This window comes from Panthera onca, chromosome Y, assembly GCF_046562875.1.
Source record: "Panthera onca isolate mPanOnc1 chromosome Y, mPanOnc1 haplotype 2, whole genome shotgun sequence".
NCBI classification, from domain to species: domain Eukaryota; kingdom Metazoa; phylum Chordata; class Mammalia; order Carnivora; family Felidae; genus Panthera; species Panthera onca.
The window spans coordinates 14,617,990-14,640,470 of record NC_138358.1 but is presented as its reverse complement, the minus strand read 5'-3'; the positions used below and the strand labels follow the sequence as shown (position 1 = coordinate 14,640,470).

The following is a 22,481-nucleotide window of genomic DNA, read 5'->3' as shown; positions in this document are numbered from 1 at the left end:
GAGGCCAAGAACTGGATGGAGTCCACCCTAACTGTTACCGTGGCCATATCTGAAGTTTCCAGAGCTGATGATGCTACATTCGGGGCCACCATTGTTCCGTGATGATATTGCAGTTGGTTTATGATGCGAAGAAATTAAACAAGGAAACGGGGTAACTTAGTATACATTATAACGTGTCAACAAGAAGACAAAGAAAACTCTTGGTTTTTACTTCATTGGCAATTACTAATAGATATGAAAGTTACAGTGCTTCCTAGGAGGCAAGGTTCTTGCCAACAGAAATACAATGCTAATACAGGAGCACCTTCCAATGGTTCATCTGAGAGTATACTGAATGGCATGAGTATTTAATGTGATTTGATAAGGCAGAACTGTTTTCTCCATGACTCACAAGTATTAAATTCTAGAATTCCTATGAGTTTGCTTGATGCATTGATAAGCAAAGTAATCCTAGGAGGGGATTGGGTGGAGCCACATGCCCTAGAAATATGACAGCTAATTTTTGACTTAAGAAGAAAATGAATGACCTCCAAAAGACATCGACAATTCTACCTCACAGATGTGCTGTGAGCTTGAAATGCTCACACATGTGATGCATCTTGAAGGTGGTAAGTGGTAAAAATATTGGTATTATTATATTAATGGCTGCTACCCTTTTCTCCAAAATTGTGTAGTAGGTCGTAAAGAAATTGGCAGCTCTGCCATTCCATGCAGCCTGCTGCAGATGACATTGCTGCCTTAATGGGACACAGCCTACAGCCTCTTTGTGAGTAAAATTCTCTTTGTTCATGCCACTGGTGGCAGCCTTTCTGTGACAGCTGAACACGTCCCTAACCGATACTACTTGCCCTTACTCAATGCCATTCAAATACAATTTCATGTTTTGTTAGCACAGATAACATCAATAATGTCACTCTTATTGAAGGTGAAATTATTACCAACCTCACTCAGCAGATGACGTTGGGGAAAAGATGCTAGAAAAGTGTCCTAAATGAAGAAGGGTCTTGGAGAATACCGGTGTTCTCTCTCATAAGCATACCCTCACAGAGTAAACTGTGGGGCACAGGGTTCTCTCTGTTACAATATAACTTGAAGTTTAGGAGTGTTTTTCCTTATAAAGGTTTGAAAAAGTCCATGGTAGAGAAGGGTTTACTTAATCCCAGAGAGTAAAATGAAATAAGGCTTTGGACCCACAAATTCCTACAATCAGTAAGTAGGCCGAGACAACCATAAGGCTGTAGACACAGGCTACCTTTCATGAGAAGGGAAGAATGACTTGGAGGTTGAAAGCCAGAACCCCGGAGGAGCTAGAGCCATGGAAAATCACTCCCAGGCCTTAAGACCCAATGAAAGGACTGCCTACCTGTGCCAGCTGAACTTCAGAATTGTTATGGACCAGTGACTCATGAAAACCTCCTTCCTTTCTTTTGGAAGAGAAATGTTTGTGTTTTGTTGGTTTGTTTGTTTTTTCTGTGTGTGTGTGTGTGTGTGTGTGTGTGTGTGTGTGTGTGTTTTCTGGTTATCACGTGCCCGTGTTGGTTGTATGCTTAATTCATAGGTCTTCATTGATAGGTCTTCAGATTGAAAGTGGAATCGAGGACCAGTGCACACAAGGAGACTCATTCACACCTGGACCTAATTTAGATAAAAATATCCTGGACTTTGAGCTGATGTTACAAGGGTTGGGTCTTTAAGAGGGAGGATTCTTGGGGTAGGGTGAGGATATTTTTCATGTAGGATGAAAGTGAATAATAGGTGGCCAGAAGACAGGCTGTGGTAGTCTAAAATATGTTCATAAATTCTCTTTTAAGCCCTTCAAAAGGTGGACCTCCATTCCGTTTTCCTTAAGCATACGCCAGACGTACTGAATGGTTTTGAAAAATACAAGAAGGTGAAAGTGATGGTGAGTCAAAAACACTCTAAAGAGCAGATATTGTAGTCCCAATGGTGTTGTGATCAGGGGATAATCGATGGAAGGGGCAACTGGCCATTAGACGCTAGAATTCTATGAGTGGAAGAGATGAACATAAGGGAAGAGAAACAAAAATACTATAAAATCAGGGAGGGGGCAAAACATAAGAGACTCATAAATATGGAGACCAAACTGAGGGTCACTGGAGGGGTTGTGGGAGGGGGAATGGGCTAAATGGGTAAGGGGCACTGAGGAATCTACTCCTGAAATCCTTGTTGCACTACATGCTGACTAATGTGGAGGTAAACTTTAAACATTAAAAATAAATAAAATAAAAAAAGAAGCAAGAATTCTATACCTATGAAAATTATTGATTAAATTTGAGAGTGGACTCAAGATATCTTCAGACGTGCAAAGACTCAGTACATTTGATTCTATTCATTCTTCATTAGGAAGTTATCTGAAGGTGTACTCCAGCAAAACAAGGAGAGAAAAAAATAAAGAAATATTATACTTAATAATAATAGCAAACATTAACTGTTTATTTTTGTGCCAGACACTGTTATGGGTTATTTTCACATATTATTACATATTAATCACACAACAAACTTATAAAGTATATACAATTACGATTATTATCTTCTAGACGGAGAAATAGGGTTATAAAGAAGCCAAATAACTCATCCAACATCCAAGTTACACAGTTGGTAAGTGGAACAAGTAAAGTCTAACCCCAGGCCGTCTGGCTCAAGAGTCCAGGCTTTTCAATGCTCCCTAACTTCCCAGATAGCCATATAACCATGAAACCATGGAAACAAACGGGGACCATAGCAGAGGAAAATCACAGGAAAGAAGCTATGAAGCAGACCTACTGAGTCACCACCTAAATGAGGCAGGAAAAGAGAAGGGTCCATAAGTGACTTCTAAGAGGATAACAGGAAGATGTCATAAGTGGCATGATTTGAGAACACTGAAAGAGTGCAATAAAACAAAGAAGTGCAATTAGAAATCAAAGGAGAATGAGCAAATATCCATAAGATGGTCTTAGTCTGAATGAGCCAAGTGAAACATGGTGTGGTTTAAAGCACTGATGGAACCCAAAGAAAAAGGACCCATTTCACCTTGATCCTAGAGATGTCCTCATTCAGCAGGTCCAAGTACTACAGGAAAAGAGTAGTAATTCTAATGTTAGCATATTATTTAATAATCCAATAATTTAAACCATTTATTAGTTTTCAAGTTTTAGAATCAACCTTAAACAATGGAAAGAGACTTGATTGCAGAGCATAATACCAGTGTTAACAACAATGACAAACAGGAGTCCAAAGCTGATGGGAAACCGAGAAAAAGTGCAGCAGGGTTGAGGAAGACATTTATCTTACAATGTAAGGAATGAAAAGTGATAGTACGGTAAGGGAAATAGGTCTCTATTTTAAAATTACATCTTGTTGGGTACCTGAGTGGCTCGGTGAGTTCAGAATCCAAATCTTGATTTTGGCTCAGATTATGATCTCACTGTTCATAAGACTAAAATGAGCATTAGGTTCTGCACTGACAGAATTCTCAGAATTCTCTCTCTCTGCCCCTATCCTGCTTGAGCATATGCTCTCTCTCTCTCTCTCTCTCTCTCTCTCTCTCTTTCTCAAATAACGTATATTCATTCACACATGCATACATACATACATACATACATACATACATACACACATAAAATTGTATCTTGTGATGGTTAATTTCATGTTTTAACTAGGCTAAGCCACAGGGCACCCAGATATATGGTGAAACATTATTTCTAGTGAGTCTGTGAGGACATTTCTTAGTACAATGAACATCTGTATATCAGGAGACTAAGCAAAACATATTGCCTTGACAAACACTGGGTGGTCTCAACTAAACGATTGAAGACCTGAATGGAACAAAAGGCAGAGTTGTGTATCTGAGTGTCTTCAAGCTGCGATATTGGTCTCCTGACTTCAGACTCAGACTTGGAGTGGAACATACATCATCAGCTCTCCTGATTCTTAGGCTTTTGGAGTCTGCCTGGAACCAAACTACTGGATCTCCTGGGTCTGCCCTTCTCAGCCTCCGTAATCCTGTGAACCAATTCCTATTGATACTGAGTCTCTGGAGAACCCTAACTGGTACATATATGTAACTTCAGCCATTATGTCTTTTTGCCCTCAGATCCAGTTCCTGCACTTCTCCTACAGACTGTGTTTCCTGGTTCCTTGCCACCTGGCTTCCAGAGGGGTTTGACCAATGGGTGTTTGATGGGAGAAAGGGAGGAAGGTATAAGCCCAGAGGTTTTTCTCTCTCCCACTCCACTTGCTACCAGTGATTTTATCTCCTCCAAATTCTAGTTTCTTTCCAAGAGCCTCTTCTCCCATGTTCTCAGTTCCTGCTAGGTATGGTTCTGAGTTTCTCTAGCCCTGGGGGTGGAAACAGCTTTCTGATGATACTAATTCCTGATTGCTTCGCCATCCTTTGTTTGGCTTCTGGGATTTCCCATCACGTGTGTAACTCTTTAAAATACCGATAGTGACTCACCGGCTGGCTGGACCTGACTGAAAAAGTATAAAGATAGAAGTTCAGGAATATATCGGAAGGTGAGGAGAGAGAAGACAGGTGGCTGAAGCGACCTATACGTCATCTTCACATAGGAAGTCAGTAGACGGTGCTTAAAACTGACAAATCAATAAGCAGCAGTATGCTATATTACTTATATTCATGAAGATACCTAAGAACAGAATATAAACCTGGAACAGTTAAAAGTGTTGCCTCAAATAATGGAGGCAGTAAAGAGACTTGTGGTTGCCAGGAACTCAGGTGGGAAGGGAGAGATGAATAACAGATGAAGCACAGGGAATATTACGGCAGTGAAACATCTTGTAAGACATTGAAATGCTTTGAATCATGGCATTGTGCGTTTGTCAAAACTCACAGAACTGCACACCACAGTGAATGCTAAGGTAAACTTGGGACTTTCTTTAATAATACTTTCCATTTTGGCTCATCCGTTGTAATAAATGCACTACACTGACACAAGAAGTTTACAATAGGGAACACTATGTTTTGGGGGGTAGGAGGGAGAACAGGGAACTCTGCACTTTCCAGTCTTCTTCTGTAAACCAAAAGCTGTTTTAAAAAAATAAACTCCCTTAATGAAAGGAAGGCAGAGAGATAGAAGAGGAGGGAACGAAAGAGGGAGAAAGGGAGCTACTTAAAAGTCATGGCGGAAACTTAAATGTGGGTTACTAAGTGAAGGGATCCAATCCAAAACGCCATATGCTTTACGTTTCCAACTATGATAACATTCTGGAAAAACAAAACAAAACAAAACGACAACAACAATGGCAACAACAACAACGACAAGAACAACAACAACAAAAACACCTTCGGAGACAGTAAAAAGACCAGTGGCTAAGAGGGTTTAGGGGGAGAGAGGAAGTGGTAATAGGTGGAGCACAGGGCTCTTTAGGGTGGTGTAACTATTCTGTATGATACTGCAATAGTAGGTACATACCATTTACATTTCTCAAAACTTATGAATCTATATAACACAAAATAAACCCTAACTCTTAATGATAATGTGTCTAATGATAATGTGTCAATCAATAATGGCTCATCCACCACTTATAATTAATGTATCCACATTAGTGCAAGGTACTATAGAAACTAGTGGGGGTGAGGAAACTGTATTTTTTGTGCAATTTGTCTCTAAATCTAAAATTGTTCATACAAAATGGTCTGTTTAAAAAAACCCTGATTTAAAAAAAAAAAGAAAAAAGAAAACAAAATAAAGTGTTGCCTCTGGGGAAGAGGTGTTCGTGGGGGAAACAAAGCTTTTGTTTCGTTTATTGCAAGTCCTGATCTGCAATTTGGATGTTGTGTTTCTTTTTTTAACTATTCGTATACAATACTTGGATTGAAATTTCTCAAATAAAAAAAAATCTGTACACCTGCCAGAATAGAAAACATGAAAAAGACCATATTAGCAAGTGTTGGCAAGGCTATCAAGTATTCAGAGCTCACAGACACTACGCAGGCACTACTATAGAAAGAAGTTCATGTACATTGGTATAACCATTTTGGAAACAGTTTGGAGGAATCTTACCAAAGCTGATAAGTTGGATGACATGTGACCCAGCAAATTCCCTCCTAGATAAGTAAATACTATTCTAAAACATGTTCACCAAACAACGTGTCCTATAATATTCACTGAAGTTTCATTCATAATTACCCTAAGCCATAACTTACCTAAATGTCCACCAAGAGTTGTAGAAATATTTTAAACTATTCATATAAGGAAATTCTATACACCAAAGAGCATAAAGGATCTATACATATAATAACATGAATATCACTAACATAAGTTTGAATGAAAGAAGCTAGGTGTAGGACACATAATTCCATTTCTATATAGTCCAAAAACAAGCAAAAGTTGTATATTCTGTAAGAAGTCAGAATAATTGCTGTCCCAAAGGAGATATAGACCATGACTGAAAGAGGCACAGGTGGTCCCTTGGGGCACTGGTACCTTGTTTAATGAGTACAGGTTCCACAAGTATATTGAACTTAACTTCATCAAGCTGTGCTCAGAATACTTTTAATAATACATGTCCTTTTTGGGTGCCTGGGTGGCTCAGTCGTTAAGTCTCCAACTTTGGCTCAGGTCATGATCTCATGGTTTGTGAGTTCAAGCCTCACATCAGGTTCTGTGCTGACAGCTCAGAGCCTGGAGCGTGCTTCGATCCTGTGGCTTCCTATCTGGCCCTCCCCTGCTCACACGGTGTCTCTCTCTCAAAAATAAACAAACATGAAAAAAAATAATATATGTCCTTTTGAATGTATACTATACTTCCGTAATCTTATTTTAATCTGAGTGCAGACCCCTAAATCACATCCTTTTTTCTCTACTGTCTCTACTAAACATTTAAAGAATATGTACTTTACACATAAATATATTTAAATTATATAAAAAATAAATCTAAATATAAACATATAAATATAGGTACTTTATACATATTTTACATAACCTATTTCAGTAGTTGGAAGAATCTCAACATTAACATTTCTATGAATACCTTTCAAAGCCAGAGAAGTTCAGTTTTGAGTCCCCTAGAATATTTATTCGAATTTGCTTGGGAGCCATACTGTCCCATCTTTTCTGAGCACTGCTTTCCTTTTGGGCTCTGGATATGTCCCGCATGTTATAAATTTCAGTGTAAGGTGCCATTGCCAAGACAAGGGAGTGCTGACGAGAAGTCATTGCTCTTGCAAAATCTGCAGCCAGGCTCAGTTTTGATCTTCTTACCACCGGATAAGTTCTATCTAGGGAAATTCTTTTATTGTTAATTTCAGCTACTGTAACTTTGACTTGCTCCCCAACCTAGAATATATTGATATTCCTTCTGCAGGTGGGAGTGGAATCAGAGCTAAGTCACAGGCATTAGATCCAAATCTAAAGAAGATGAGTGTGTCCATGCTTCAACTGTGAGGCTATCTTTTCCCTATGATAACAACGTTCTGCTATTTCAAATCTAACTACTGCACTTACTTGTCTCCTTTAACAGAGGAAGTACAAAACTCACACATATTGCTTCAAATTTAGTTTTGTACATGTAAACTCACACAGATTTAAAGCAAACATTATCGAGCTTACCCAAAATGAAAATTTCGTGTTGACATTTGGCAAGTTCGTGATCGGTAACTCTTATTATTTGTATAAATTCTCAGATAGTTTAATATACGTAACAGTATCTTTTAAATATATTTCAGAACAAAGGACAAAAAGACCCCAAATATCTAAGGAAGTCTAGAAAACCTCCAACAGTGACAACTACCTAATAAATCAACTTAACCTCACCTCCTTCTGTCTCTTTCTTCAACTAAACCCACTCATACATTACCTTCTCATCATTTGTCTTTTGGTTTTCTCAGACCACACTCTATTTTCAGGATGTTAAACTTGAAAGTACCTCTCAGCATATATATTTATTTTCAGCCCACATGCCTCCAGTTAATAACATTTATGAAGCATTTTCTATGCGTTCACCCATTAATATCCTTTTTTAATCCTTTCAGCAGTCCAATAGTTTATTTTACTAACCACATGTGGTTCTTCAGGAAGCTAAAGCACAGAGCATTTCTGTACCTTAGGTACAGTTCTAATGGTTTCGAGTGGTCCATCTTTCATCCCACCGCAGGCAATGTGATCCACAGTTAGTACGCTGCTGCCTCCAAATATGGATAGGAACTCAGGCACAAAGACAAATCCAGGGCATATAATACTATGAATCCTGCCCTTGCTAGCTCTCTACGTCTACCCGCTAGGCTGTAATGAAAATTCTGGCTTTACTTTATTCTCTAGGACAGCCTTTACTGCTGCTACTCTTATGCAGCACACTTACGTTCTTTTATAATATAAAAATACGTGAGTGTTAGGCTTTCTATCCCTACTAGAAGGGAGTTGGAGTCAGGACTCAAAATGAACTTTGATGCAGTTTTAAAGTCTTTATTGTGGCAAACTGGGTACTGGTTTGGACTCTGGCATGAAGCATTGTCTCAGAGATTCACTAGATCATCAGACTTGATATTAACAAACAGTTGAGTCCCAAAGTAGCATAAAAACCATATCTCCAGGCTTCCAGGGTGTTGACGTTAACAAAAGAAATAAAAAATTCTCACATTGTTTTGCGATTCACATGCAAACATAAGATTCCATTTCAAAAACTTTCCAACATCATTAGAAGAGCCAGACACTGCACATTCTCTAACAAGTATTTATGAAGAGGGTTCCGGAAGATGGCGGCGTAGGAGGACGCTGGGCTCACCACGTATCCTGCTGATCACTTAGATTCCACCTACACCTGCCTAAAGAACCCAGAAAACCGCCAGAGGATTAGCAGAACGGAGTCTTCGGAGCCAAGCGCAGATGAGAGGCCCACTGAAGAGGGTAGGAAGGGCGGCGAGGCGGTGCGCGCTCCACAGACTGGCGGGAGGGAGCAGGGCTGGAGGGGCGGCTCGCCCGCCAAGCAGAGCCCCCGAGTCTGGCTGGAAAAAGCGGAGGGGCCGGACGGACTGTGTTCCGACAGTAAGCGCGACTTAGCGTCTGGGAAGTCATAAGTTAACAGCTCTGCTCAGAAAGCGGGAAGGCTGGAGGACAAAGGGAGGGAGAGCTGCTGATCCCCAGGACAGCAGAGCTCAGCTTGGTGGGGAACAAAGGCACTCGCCAGCGCCATCTCCCCGCCCATCCCCCAGCCAAAATCCCAAAGGGAACCAGTTCCTGCCAGGGAACTTGCTCGTGCAGCGCAAACACCCAACTCTGTGCTTCTGCGGAGCCAAACCTCCGGCAGCAGATCTGACTCCCTCCTGCTGCCACAGGGCCCCTCCTGAAGTGGATCACCTAAGGAGAAGCGAGCTAAGCCTGCCCCTCCAGCCCCCGTGCACCTTGCCTACCCACCCCAGCTAATATGCCAGATCCCCAGCAACACAAGCCTGGCAGTGTGCAAGTAGCCCAGATGGGCCATGCCACTCCACAGTGAATCCCGCCCCTAGGAGGGGGGAAGAGAAGGCACACACCAGTCTGACTGTGGCCCCATCGGTGGGCTGGGGGCAGACGTCAGGTCGGACTGCGGCCCCGCCCACCAACTCCAGTTATACACCACAGCACAGGGGAAGTGCCCTGCAGGTCCTCACCACTCCAGGGACTATCCAAAATGACCAAACGGAAGAATTCCCCTCAGAAGAATCTCCAGGAAATAACAACAGCTAATGAACTGATCAAAAAGGATTTAAATAATATAACAGAAAATGAATTTAGAATAATAATCATAAAGTTAATTGCTGGGCTTGAAAACAGTATACAGGACAGCAGAAAATCTCTTGCCACAGAGATCAAGGGATTAAGGACCAGTCACGAGGAGCTGAAAAACGCTTTAAACGAAATGCAAAACAAAATGGAAACCACAACGGCTCGGCTTGAAGAGGCAGAGGAGAGAATAGGTGAACTAGAAGATAAAGTTATGGAGAAAGAGGAAGCTGAAAGAAAGAGAGATAAAAAAAATCCAGGAGTATGAGGGGAAAATTAGAGAACTAAGTGATACACTAAAAAGAAATAATATACGCATAATTGGTATCCCAGAGGAGAAAGAGAGAGGGAAAGGTGCTGAAGGGGTACTTGAAGAAATTATAGCTGAGAACTTCCCTGAACTGGGGAAGGAAAAAGGCATTGAAATCCAAGAGGCACAGAGAACTCCCTTCAGACGTAACTTGGATCGATCTTCTGCATGACATATCATAGTGAAACTGGCAAAATACAAGGATAAAGAGAAAATTCTGAAAGCAGCAAGGGATAAACGTGCCCTCACATATAAAGGGAGACCTATAAGACTCGTGACTGATCTCTCCTTTGAAACTTGGCAGGCCAGAAAGGCTTGGCACGATATCTACAGTGTGCTAAACAGAAAAAAATATGCAGCCGAGAATCCTTTATCCAGCAAGTCTGTCATTTAGAATAGAAGGAGAGATAAAGGTCTTCCCAAACAAACAAAAACTGAAGGAATTTGTCACCACGAAACCAGCCCTACAAGAGATCCTAAGGGGGATCCTGTGAGACAAAGTACCAGAGACATCACTACAAGCATAAAACATACAGACATCACAATGACTCTGAACCCGTATCTTTCTATAATAACACTGAATGTAAATGGATTAAATGCGCCAACTAAAAGACATAGGGTATCAGAATGGATAAAAAAAACAAGACCCATCTATTTGCTGTCTACAAGAGACTCATTTTAGATCTGAGGACACCTTTAGATTGAGAGTGAGGGGATGGAGAACTATTTATCATGCTCCTGGAAGCCAAAAGAAAGCTGGAGTAGCCATACTTATATCAGACAAACTAGACTTTAAATTAAAGGCTGTAACAAGAGATGAAGAAGGGCATTATATAATAATCACAGGGTCTATCCATCAGGAAGAGCTAACTATTATAAACGTCTATGCGCCAAATACCGGAGCCCCCAGATATATAAAACAATTACTCATAAACATAAGCAACCTTATTGATAAGAATGTGGTCATTGCAGGGGACTTTAACACCACACTTACAGAAATGGATAGATCATCTAGACACACAGTCAATAAAGAAACAAGGGCCCTGGGGGCGCCTGGGTGGCGCAGTCGGTTAAGCGTCCGACTTCAGCCAGGTCACGATCTCGCGGTCCGTGAGTTCGAGTCCCGCGTCAGGCTCTGGGCTGATGGCTCGGAGCCTGGAGCCTGTTTCCGATTCTGTGTCTCCCTCTCTCTCTGACCCTCCCCCGTTCATGCTCTGTCTCTCTCTGTCCCAAAAATAAATAAAAAACGTTGAAAAAAAAAAATTAAAAAAAAAAAAAAAAAAAAAAAAAGAAACAAGGGCCCTGAATGATACATTGGATCAGATGGACTTGACAGATATATTTAGAACTCTGCATCCCAAAGCAACAGAATATACTTTCTTCTCGAGTGCACATGGAACATTCTCCAAGATAGATCATATACTGGGTCACAAAACAGCCCTTCATAAGTTTACAAGAATTGAAATTATACCATGCATACTTTCAGACCACAATGCTATGAAGCTTGAAATCAACCACAGGAAAAAGTCTGGAAAACCTCCAAAAGCATGGAGGTTAAAGAACACCCTACTAACGAATGAGTGGGTCAACCAGGCAATTAGAGAAGAAATTAAAAAATATATGGAAACAAACGAAAATGAAAATACAACAATCCAAACGCTTTGGGATGCAGCGAAGGCAGTCCTGAGAGGAAAATACATTGCAATCCAGGCCTATCTCAAGAAACAAGAAAAATCCCAAATACAAAATCTAACAGCACACCTAAAGGAAATAGAAGCAGAACAGCAAAGGCAGCCTAAACCCAGCAGAAGAAGAGAAATAATAAAGATCAGAGCAGAAATAAACAATATAGAATCTAAAAAAACTGTAGAGCAGATCAACGAAACCAAGAGTTGGTTTTTTGAAAAAATAAACAAAATTGACAAACCTCTAGCCAGGCTTCTCAAAAAGAAAAGGGAGATGACCCAATAGATAAAATCATGAATGAAAATGGAATGATTACAACCAATCCTTCAGAGATACAAACAATTATCAGGGAATACTATGAAAAATTATATGCCAACAGATTGGACAACCTGGAAGGAATGGACAAATTCCTAAACACCCACACTCTTCCAAAACTCAATCAGGAGGAAATAGAAAGCTTGAACAGACCCATAACCAGCGAAGAAATGGAATCGGTTATCAAAAATCTCCCAACAAATAAGAGTCCAGGACCAGATGGCTTCCCAGGGGAGTTCTACCAGACGTTTAAAGCAGAGATAATACCTATCCTTCTCAAGCTATTCCAAGAAATAGAAAGGGAAGGAAAACTTCCAGACTCATTCTATGAAGCCAGTATTACTTTGATTCCTAAACCAGACAGAGACCCAGTAAAAAAAGAGAACTACAGGCCAATATCTCTGATGAATATGGATGCAAAAATTCTTAATAAGATACTAGCAAATCAAATTCAACAACATATAAAAAGAATTATTCACCATGATCAAGTGGGATTCATTCCCAGGGCTGTTGAACCAACCAGGGCTGGTTCAACATTCGCAAATCGATCAACGTGATACATCACATTAACAAAAAAAAGAGAAGAACCATATGATCCTGTCAATCGATGCAGAAAAGGCCTTTGACAAAATCCAGCAGCCTTTCTTAATAAAAACCCTTGAGAAAGTCGGGATAGAAGGAACATACTTAAAGATCATAAAGGCCATTTATGAAAAGCCCACAGCTAACATCATCCTCAACGGGGAAAAACTGAGAGCTTTTTCCCTGAGATCAGGAACACGACAGGGATGCCCACTCTCACCGCTGTTGTTTAATATAGTGCTGGAAGTTCTAGCATCAGCAATCAGACAACAAAAGGAAATCAAAGGCATCAGAATTGGCAAAGATGAAGTCAAGCTTTCGATTTTTGCAGATGACATGATATTATACATGGAAAATCCGATAGACTCCACCAAAAGTCTGCTAGAACTGATACATGAATTCAGCAAAGTTGCAGGATACAAAATCAATGTGCAGAAATCAGTTGCATTCTTATACACTAACAATGAAGCAACAGAAAGACAAATGAAGAAACTGATCCCATTCACAGTGGCACCAAGAAGCATAAAATACCTAGGAATAAATCTAACCAAAGATGTAAAAGATCTGTATGCTGAAAACTATAGAAAGCTTATGCAGGTAATTGAAGAAGATATAAAGAAATGGAAAGACATTCCCTGCTCATGGATTGGAAGAATAAATATTGTCAAAATGTCAATACTACCCAAAGCTATCTACACATTCAATGCAATCCCAATCAAAATTGCACCAGCATTCTTCTCGAAACTAGAACAAGCAATCCTAAAATTCATATGGAACCACAAAAGGCCCCGAATAGCCAAAGTAAATTTGAAGAAGAAGACCAAAGCAGGAGGCATCACAATCCCAGACTTTAGCCTCTACTACAAAGCTGTCATCATCAAGACAGCATGGTATTGGCATAAAAACAGACACATAGACCAATGGAATAGAATAGAAACCCCAGAACTAGACCCACAAACGTATGGCCAACTCATCTTTGACAAAGCAGGAAAGAACATCCAATGGAAAAAAGACAGTCTCTTTAACAAATGGTGCTGGGAGAACTGGACAGCAACATGCAGAAGGTTGAAACTAGACCACTTTCTCACACCATTCACAAAAATAAACTCAAAATGGATAAAGGACCTGAATGTGAGACAGGAAACCATCAAAACCTTAGAGGAGAAAGCAGGAAAAGACCTCTCTGACCTCAGCCGTAGCAATCTCTTACTCGGCACATCCCCAAAGGCAAGGGAATTAAAAGCAAAAGTGAATTACTGGGACCTTAGGAAGATAAAAAGCTTCTGCACAGCAAAGGAAACAACCAACAAAACTAAAAGGCAACCAACGGAATGGGAAAAGATATTTGCAAATGACACATCGGACAAAGGGCTAGTATCCAAAATCTATAAAGAGCTCATCAAACTCCACACCCGAAAAACAAATAACCCAGTGAAGAAATGGGCAGAAAACATGAATAGACACTTCTCTAAAGAAGACATCCGGATGGCCAACAGGCACATGAAAAGATGTTCAACGTCGCTCCTTATCAGGGAAATACAAATCAAAACCACACTCAGATACCACCTCACGGCAGTCAGAGTGGCCAAAATGAAGAAATCAGGAGACTATAGACGCTGGAGAGGATGTGGAGAAACAGGAACCCTCTTGCACTGTTGGTGGGAATGCAAATTGGTGCAGCCGCTCTGGAAAGCAGTGTGGAGGTTCCTCAGAAAATTAAAAATAGACCTACCCTATGACCCAGCAATAACACTGCTAGGAATTTATCCAAGGGATACAGGAGTACTGATGCATAGGGGCACTTGTACCCCAATGTTTACAGCAGCACTCTCAACAATAGCCAAATTATGGAAAGAGCCTAAATGTCCATCAACTGATGAATGGATAAAGAAATTATGGTTTATATACACAATGGAATACTACGTGCCAATGAGAAAAAATGAAATATGGCCTTTTGTAGCAACATGGATGGAACTGGAGAGTGTGATGCTAAGTGAAATAAGCCATACAGAGAAAGACAGATACCATATGGTTTCACTCTTATGTGGATCCTGAGAAACGTAACAGAAACCCATGGGGGAGGGAAAGGAAAAAAAAAAAAAAAAGAGGTTAGAGTGGGAGAGAGCCAAAGCATAAGAGACTGTTAAAAACTGAGAACAAACTGAGGGTTGATGGGGGGTGGGAGGGAGGGCAGGGTGGGTAATGGGTATTGAGGAGGGCACATTTTGGGATGAGCACTGGGTGTTGTATGGAAACCAATTTGACAGTAAATTTCATATATTAAAAAATTAAAAAAAATAAATAAATTCACATATGTAAGAGAGAATAAAGGCTATATTTTAAAATATTAAAAAAAGTATTTACAGTTAATACATTAAAAAGAAAAGTACAACCAGATTGTAAATCTTAATCATATGTGCACATTAAACTGTCCAAGAACACAATTCAGCTCCATGACAAACAACTGAGTTCTAATTCCCATAAGACATGACAATCTACCAAAAATATTTTAAACACACCAATAAAGTAAATTTTATATATGTATATATATACACATATAATATATATATATATATGTGTATATATATACACCTCCACTATATGTTATATATACCCACTAAATAATATAAATATTTATAATATAAATATAAAATATAATATATATATATTTATAATATAAATATAAAATATAACATATATATATATATTATATATGCACTAAAAACACTGATTTTAAGAGCTCCATGGCAATCCTTGGAACACCAAAAAACTATGAGTTCAAAATTGCTCAGATCTCTTTGTATCCAAATATGTTCATGCATTTTTATTCAACAGTGTTCAGAACACTAGTACTATTGTTTGCACACAGCAAATCAATATGTGTCAGCCACCGGTTAAAATTATACTGGATCAATTGTGTACTCAAACTTGGACAAAACACACAGCACAACAGTGACAGTAAACAACAATGAAGCTTGCTCTCCACAATTATAACATTACTGGTTCTGTAAGGAAAATTAAGTTGCTGGGTGACAAGAAGAAGGGGGATAAAAATGACATCAGGAATTCAGAAGCTTATTTGAGGTGCCAGTCACCACATATAGGCACTCAAGCATAGCAAGGTCATAAACTTCCTCCTTACTTGTGCCATATGAGATATAAAGGTACGAGAATGAATAAAGACTATGGGATTTATTTCACAAATCTGTACAACCTAAGCGCAGACTCGTTTTAGAAGACAGTAAATGAATGCCTCACCAGAAAGGCCACCGTGTCAAGTTCCTTTTCACGGTGTGCCCAAAAGAATACATAAAGTACTTTCATTTTCCCATTAATATATGAATCAACTATATTAGTTGTTTCTTCACATTTTATAAGTTGTAAAACAAAACATCAGCAAGGTTTTGCTAAAAAGTTGGCAAAAACAAAGATTTTTTTTTTTAACATCCTGTTTTTTAAACTAGAAATGGCAATATTTTTTAAGGGACCAGCTAAACAACATATTGAATTTAGGATGGACATTCAGATCCAAACCGAAATCAGATAGCCCAGATAACCCAAAGCATGAATGCAAGTTCAAGTGCAATAAAGTAACAAGGTATAGCAGGGAAACACTAAGATTCTCAGTTAAGTTCAAATAACTGCATGGTGTCAATGGTTGTGTTTCAAAGCTGTGCTGAGCAAAGTTATCCTCCCAGCTACATCTAATTTCAAAACCCTCTGGGAAGCTACCTCGATAAGCTATATGTTGAAATTACATTCTAATATGGTCATTGGATTCATTTTTAATTATTATACAATTATATACAATAGGGAAGTTGTACAAATATGTATGTTTTCCTCAGGGGCTAATTAGCTAAAACAGTTACTTTGGGAAGGGTGAGGGAGAAAAACCTCTGTATTTGAAATACCATTGGCAATGGAAGCTAGTAACGAAAATTTATATAAGCTTCCTATGAAACGAGTATAATTTCACCCTCTGCATCTTTTAAATAATTATTCACTTTTATTTACTCATGTGGCAGTATTTGTAACAACACATTACCACTGAGTAGTGAAAAAAATAATATGAGGCTTACTGAGAAACTGTATATTAGGAAGCTATGCCATTTGAACTCTACAAGCCCAAGAGTCAAAATCACAACTCTCGGGGCGCCTGGGTGGCTCAGTCGATTAAGCGTCCGACTTCGGCTCAGGTCATGATCTCATGGTCCGTGGTTTCGAGCCCCGCGTCGGGCTCTGTGCTGACAGCTCGGAGCCTGGAGCCTGCTTCAGATTCTGTGTCTCCCTTTCTCTCTGACCCTCCCCCATTCATGCTCTGTCTCTCTCCGTCTCAAAAGTAAATAAATATTAAAAGAAAATTTTAAAAAATCACAACTCTCATTATTCCCCTAAAAAGCTGCCAAGCAGAGAGAAACCGTAATATGGAAGATTTAATACGTCATGTTTCAGCCTGGGATGGATGGTTCTATTGCAGAATACTTTAACTTGAAAGAATAGTGGTACAAAATCACTCCTTGGCCCTTTCGATATCGCAGTAAAATCTGGCTGCGGCACCACTGACTAAACACCATTAAGTCTTGCTGCCACCAATAACTGAGGTCACTTGGATTATCAAGAATTCCATGCTGGGCCACAGGACATAAACACTATCATAAAAGTGAAAAGTACTCTGTGTGGCTCTCCTGTTTGATCCCTGTGGTCTTTGATTGTCAAACAAAAGACCAATACCTGCTAACATAACTGTGCATGGACATAAGATAATAAAGGAAAGTCCTGGAGCAAAACTGTTAACGAACTGCCATGATATTTATAAGAGTGATGCATGGTAATGTGGATATTTCCTGTTATCCAACAACAACGACAAAAACAAGTGAGGAAAGTCTATTTTCCCAAAGATAACCTCAACCAGTTATTTGGTGCCAAAAAAATGTACCACCGCTCTAGATCAGTAATACTTCAGAGAATTCCAATGGCTATCATGTATGAAGGTTTAGTCACCACGCTTACCCCTACTCATTTATCCTATGTGATTTCCATTTTAAAATAAATTATCCTGGAAATATTCCCAGATCAGTATGTGAGATTTGTACAAGGCCAAGTTATTTCTGAGTGGATTCCATCCATGTCCATAACCAGCACCAGTTTTTTATTTGTTTATTTATTTTTTGAAATTCACTCATTGGTTTTTAATAGAAACCGTGTGGTTTCTCAATGCACTTTCAATTGTACCCACTTATAAAGAATTTCCCAAGTTAATTTTACCAAACAAAACTTCCCGAGGGTCTACCATTTCCTTTAGGAGCTCAGTAAACATAAACATTACATTTCAATATAAAATCTTTAGAAACGTCTTAAGAATGTGTACTCAGTTGAACTTGGAATCTTTTGGTTTGTAATCACCGAGCCCATGACATTCAAAGCCATAGAAATCCTTACATTACTAACAGTGATACGCTTGAATTTCTTAGAAATTCTTAGAAAATACCCTTGGTCAATGCGTTGGAATCCAGTTAAAACGCGAGAAAGTGTGGGATTCAGAATACCCACGATTGCAATTGATATTGAGAATACTAACTATTGCAACAACTTTCCACACATATTCGATCTTTCGACCAGAAAGAGTGGCAGTCAAAAAAGGAAAGAAAGAAAGAAAATGAGGCGGGAAGAGCCGGCGGTGGGTGAACAGCAAGGAAATCCTAGCTTTATTACACAAGCATGGAACCAAATTCCTTTGGAGTGGGTGGGGGTGGAAGTCTGACGACTTCAGACCAATGAGGGAACAAGAGAGCACATGGATCTGCCCCTACAGTCCTGTAGACATCTCAGTCTGGGGTTAGGACGAAAGGGGACCTCCCTTGAGGTCCAGGGGTCTCCTCCCTCCGCAGACCAGGTGCTGGGAGGAAGCAGAGGGGCACAGCTGCCCCTGAGTCCCAGAAGGCGGCGCCGCAACCCGGGGGCGCTGACTTGGACCATCTGGTGCTTCTTCGCCCCTAAAATGCACTAGGGGACGCGGTCCCGGCTGTCCCTGGTTCATCCCTCCAGGCACAACCCGTCCCGGGGCTGAGAGGTCGCGCGGCGGTGGCCCGCCCCTCACGCCCAGGCACTGGGAGGCGGCGGAGTCTCACCACGGGTCCCAGGTTCACTCCCAGGACTTGGCGCGCCTGGAGCCGCGCTTCTGCCAGGCTGCTCTCGACCCACACGTCGCCCGCTACGCGAATGGTGGGGAAGGTGGTCAGCGTCGGGGTGGCCGCCCTCCCACTCTCCTCCAGGGTGCGGCCCCTGGAGCAGGGCCCGGGTACCGCGGGCTTACGGGGGCTGCTGTCCTTGCGGGACTGAGGCGGTGGGGGCGGCACCTTCCTCTGGCAGACCGCCACCGTCCGGGCTCCGTGGCGCCTCCGCCTGGCAGCTAGCCGGCACGTCTGGAGGCAGCCCCTCCTGTAGCGCTAGAGGCTCCTTCCCCAGTGGCCAGGGCCAGGGCCTCCCGGGGCCAGCGATGCCGCCTCTTCTTGCAGCTCAGGATGTGAGGCCGCTATGGGCCGCCCATGCTTGCCAGGTCTCGCGGCCGCCACAGACCCCTGATGAATTTCCTACCATGAAGCCAAATCAGGAGGCAGGCTGTGAGAGTTACACCGCAGTTCCTAGGAGACAAGGCGCTTTGTGAGGTCACAATGTCTGCATATCTTATCACTGTGGGCTACCCAAAGCTGTTCAAGAGGCTTGTCCTAGAGGTGAATGCACGGGTGCTTCGGCCTCCATTAATTCCATCTAACATGAAATGACACTTAGCGGTGGAGAGTACACACTTTGCAATCAAACATGAAAGTAAGAGGGTTTTAGCTAATTAAGTACCTTGTCATGCAACGCACTGAAAGCCAAATTGAAATAACTACTCTACCCTTTCAAAGAATACCGATATACTGTGCCTTGCTTAGGGTTCCATACCTGTGTTGCTACAGCTCACAGTTCACGAAGCTGTTCTTCACAGCAGCAGCAAACAGTTTGCCTAGTTAGTATCCATGCTCACTTTCATGAAGCTTAGGGAAGACCGAGTCATTGTGTGCTTAAGAGCAAAGCGTCAACGAATTCTGTGTGAGTGGCCAGTAGGGCATTCAGTGCCACTAAAACCTATTCACTACCTACCAATTCATGATATTTCAGGTAAGTCATACACAAAGTAGTAAGAGACCATATGGGATTCCAAGGGTAGAAAACGTGTTACACCGTCCGTGTAAGTGCTTTTGAAAGCAACCAGCATATCCATCCATCATCACAACATTCACAATTCATTCACAAAATACTACAAGGACCACCTACCATGATCAACTGAAATCCACTTCCGCATGAAAGGATGACTCCAAACTATGTGAATCACTAAGAGTGATAAGTCATGGTAACAATCAGAAGAGAAACTTGCCAAGGTCAACGTGATACATGTGACAGGCCTCTGTCTTTATTCAACTCCTTTTCTTAAACACACAAACAAAACTTTCATCTATGCAGCTTAAGCTACTACTACCTCACGCTCATAAAGTGCTGAAAATGGAAAGCTATCCTCATATTCAGTACGAGCCACCCCTGGATTTCCTTTTTCATTCAATGTAATTTATTTTCAAATTGGTTTCCACTCAACACCCAGTGTTCATCCCAACAGGTGCCCTCCTCAATGCCCGTCACCCACTTTCCCCTCTCCCCAACCCCATATCAACCCTCAGTCTGTTATAAGTATTGAAGAGTCTCTTATGGTTTGCCTCCCTCCCTCTCTATAACTTTTTCCCCCCATCACCTCCCCCATGGTCTTCTGCTATGTTTCTCCGGATCCACACATGGATGAAAACATATGGTATCTGTCTTTCTCTGCCTGACTTATTTCACATAGCATAATACCCCCCAGTTCCATCCACGTTGCCACAAATGGCCAGATTTCATTCCTTCTCATGGCCAAGTAGTATTCCATTGTATATACATAAACCACAACTTCTTTATCCACTTGTCAGTTGATGGACAGCTAGGCTCTTTCCATAGTTTGGCTGTGTTGAAAGTAGTGCTATAATCATTGGGGTACATGTGCCCCTATGTTTCAGCACTCCTGTACCCCTTGGGTAAATTCCTAGCAGTGCTATTGCTGGGTCTTAGGGTAGATCGATTTTTAATGATTTGAGGAACCTCCACACTGTTTTCCAGAGCGGCTGCACCAGGTTGCATTCCCACCAACAGTGCAAGAGGGTTCCTGTTTCTCCACATCCTCAACAGCATCTATAGTCTTCTAATTTGCTCACATCAGCCACTCTGACTGGCAGGAGGTGGTATCTCAGTGCGGTTTTGATTTGGATTTCCCTGACAGGGAGTGCTGTTGAGCATCTTTTCATGTGTCTCTTGACAATCTGGATGTCTTTTTTAGAACAGTGTCTGTTCAAGTCTTCCGCCCGTTTCTTCACTGGATTATTTGTTTCCCGGGTATGGAGTTGGTGAGTTCTTTTGATAGGTTTTGGATAGTAGCGAATTATCCAGTATGACTTTTGCACACATCTTTTCCCATTCGGTCAGTTGCCTTTTAGTTTTGTTGATTGTTTCCTTCACTGTGGAGAAGATTTTTATATCAATGAGGTCCTGATGATTCATTTTTGCTTTTAGTTCCCTTGCCTTTGGAGATGTGTCAACTAAGAACTTGCTGACGCTGAGGTCAGAGACAATTTTTCCTGCTTTCTCCTCCAGGGTTTGATGGTTTCCTGTCTCACATTCATGTCCTTCATCCATTGTGAGTTTATTTTTGTGAGTGGTGTAAGAAAGTGGTCTAGTTTCATTCTTCTGCATGTTGCTGTCCACTTCTCTCAGCACCATTTGTTAAAGAGACTGTATTTTTTTCCATTGGATATTCTTTCCTGCTCTGTCAAAGATTAGTTGGCCATACGTATGTGGGTCCAGTTCTGGGGTCTCTATTCTATGCCATTAAGTCTATATATTTGTTTCTGTGTCAATACCATGCTGACTTGATGGTTATAGCTTTGTGGTACAGGCTAAAGTCTGGCATTGTGGTGTCTCTCACTTTGGTTTTCTTCTTCAGTATTACTTTGGCTATTCAGGGTCTTTTGTGTTTCCATACACATTTTATGATTGCTTGTTCCAGCTTGGAGAAGAATGCTGGTGCAATGTGATTGGGGCTGCATATAATATGAGGACTGTGTTTGGTCGTATTGACATGTCATCAATATTTATTCTTCCAATCCACGAGCATGGGAGGTTTTTCACTTTCTCTGTATCTTCTTCAATTTCCTTCACGAGCTTTCTATAGTTTTCAGCATACAGACATTTTACGTCTTTGGTTAGGTTTATTCCTAGGTATTTTTTGACTCTTCGTGCATTGTAAATTGGATCCGTTTCTTTATTTCTCTTTCTGTTGCTTCATTATTGGTGTATAAAACGCAACCAATTTCTGTACATTGATTTTGTACCCTGCAACATTGCTAAATTCATGTATCAGTGCTAGAGGACTTTTGGCGGAGTTTGTCGGATTTTCCATGTATAATGTCATGTCATCTGCAAAAAGTGGAAGTTTGACTTCATCTTTGCAAATGATGATACCGTTAATTTCATTTACTGTCTGATTACTGATGCTAAGACTTCCAACACTATATTCAACAACGGGGGTGATATTGGACATTTCGTTAAGAATAGTTTCCATATTGGCTCATCCGTTGTAACAAATGCACTACACTGACACAAGAAGTTTACAATAGGGAACACTATGTTTTGGGGGGTAGGAGGGAGAACAGGGAACTCTGCACTTCCCAGTCTTCTTCTGTAAACCAAAAGCTGGTTTAAAAAATAAACTCCCTTAATGAAAGGAAGGCAGAGAGATAGAAGAG

At 40.9% G+C, this 22,481-nt stretch overlaps 1 pseudogene; it reads right to left on the bottom strand.

Annotated features, from left to right (window-relative positions):
- Window positions 1–18,451: 18,451 nt before the first annotated feature.
- Window positions 18,452–21,237, bottom strand: LOC145715040 (uncharacterized; annotated as a pseudogene).
- Window positions 21,238–22,481: the final 1,244 nt, after the last annotated feature.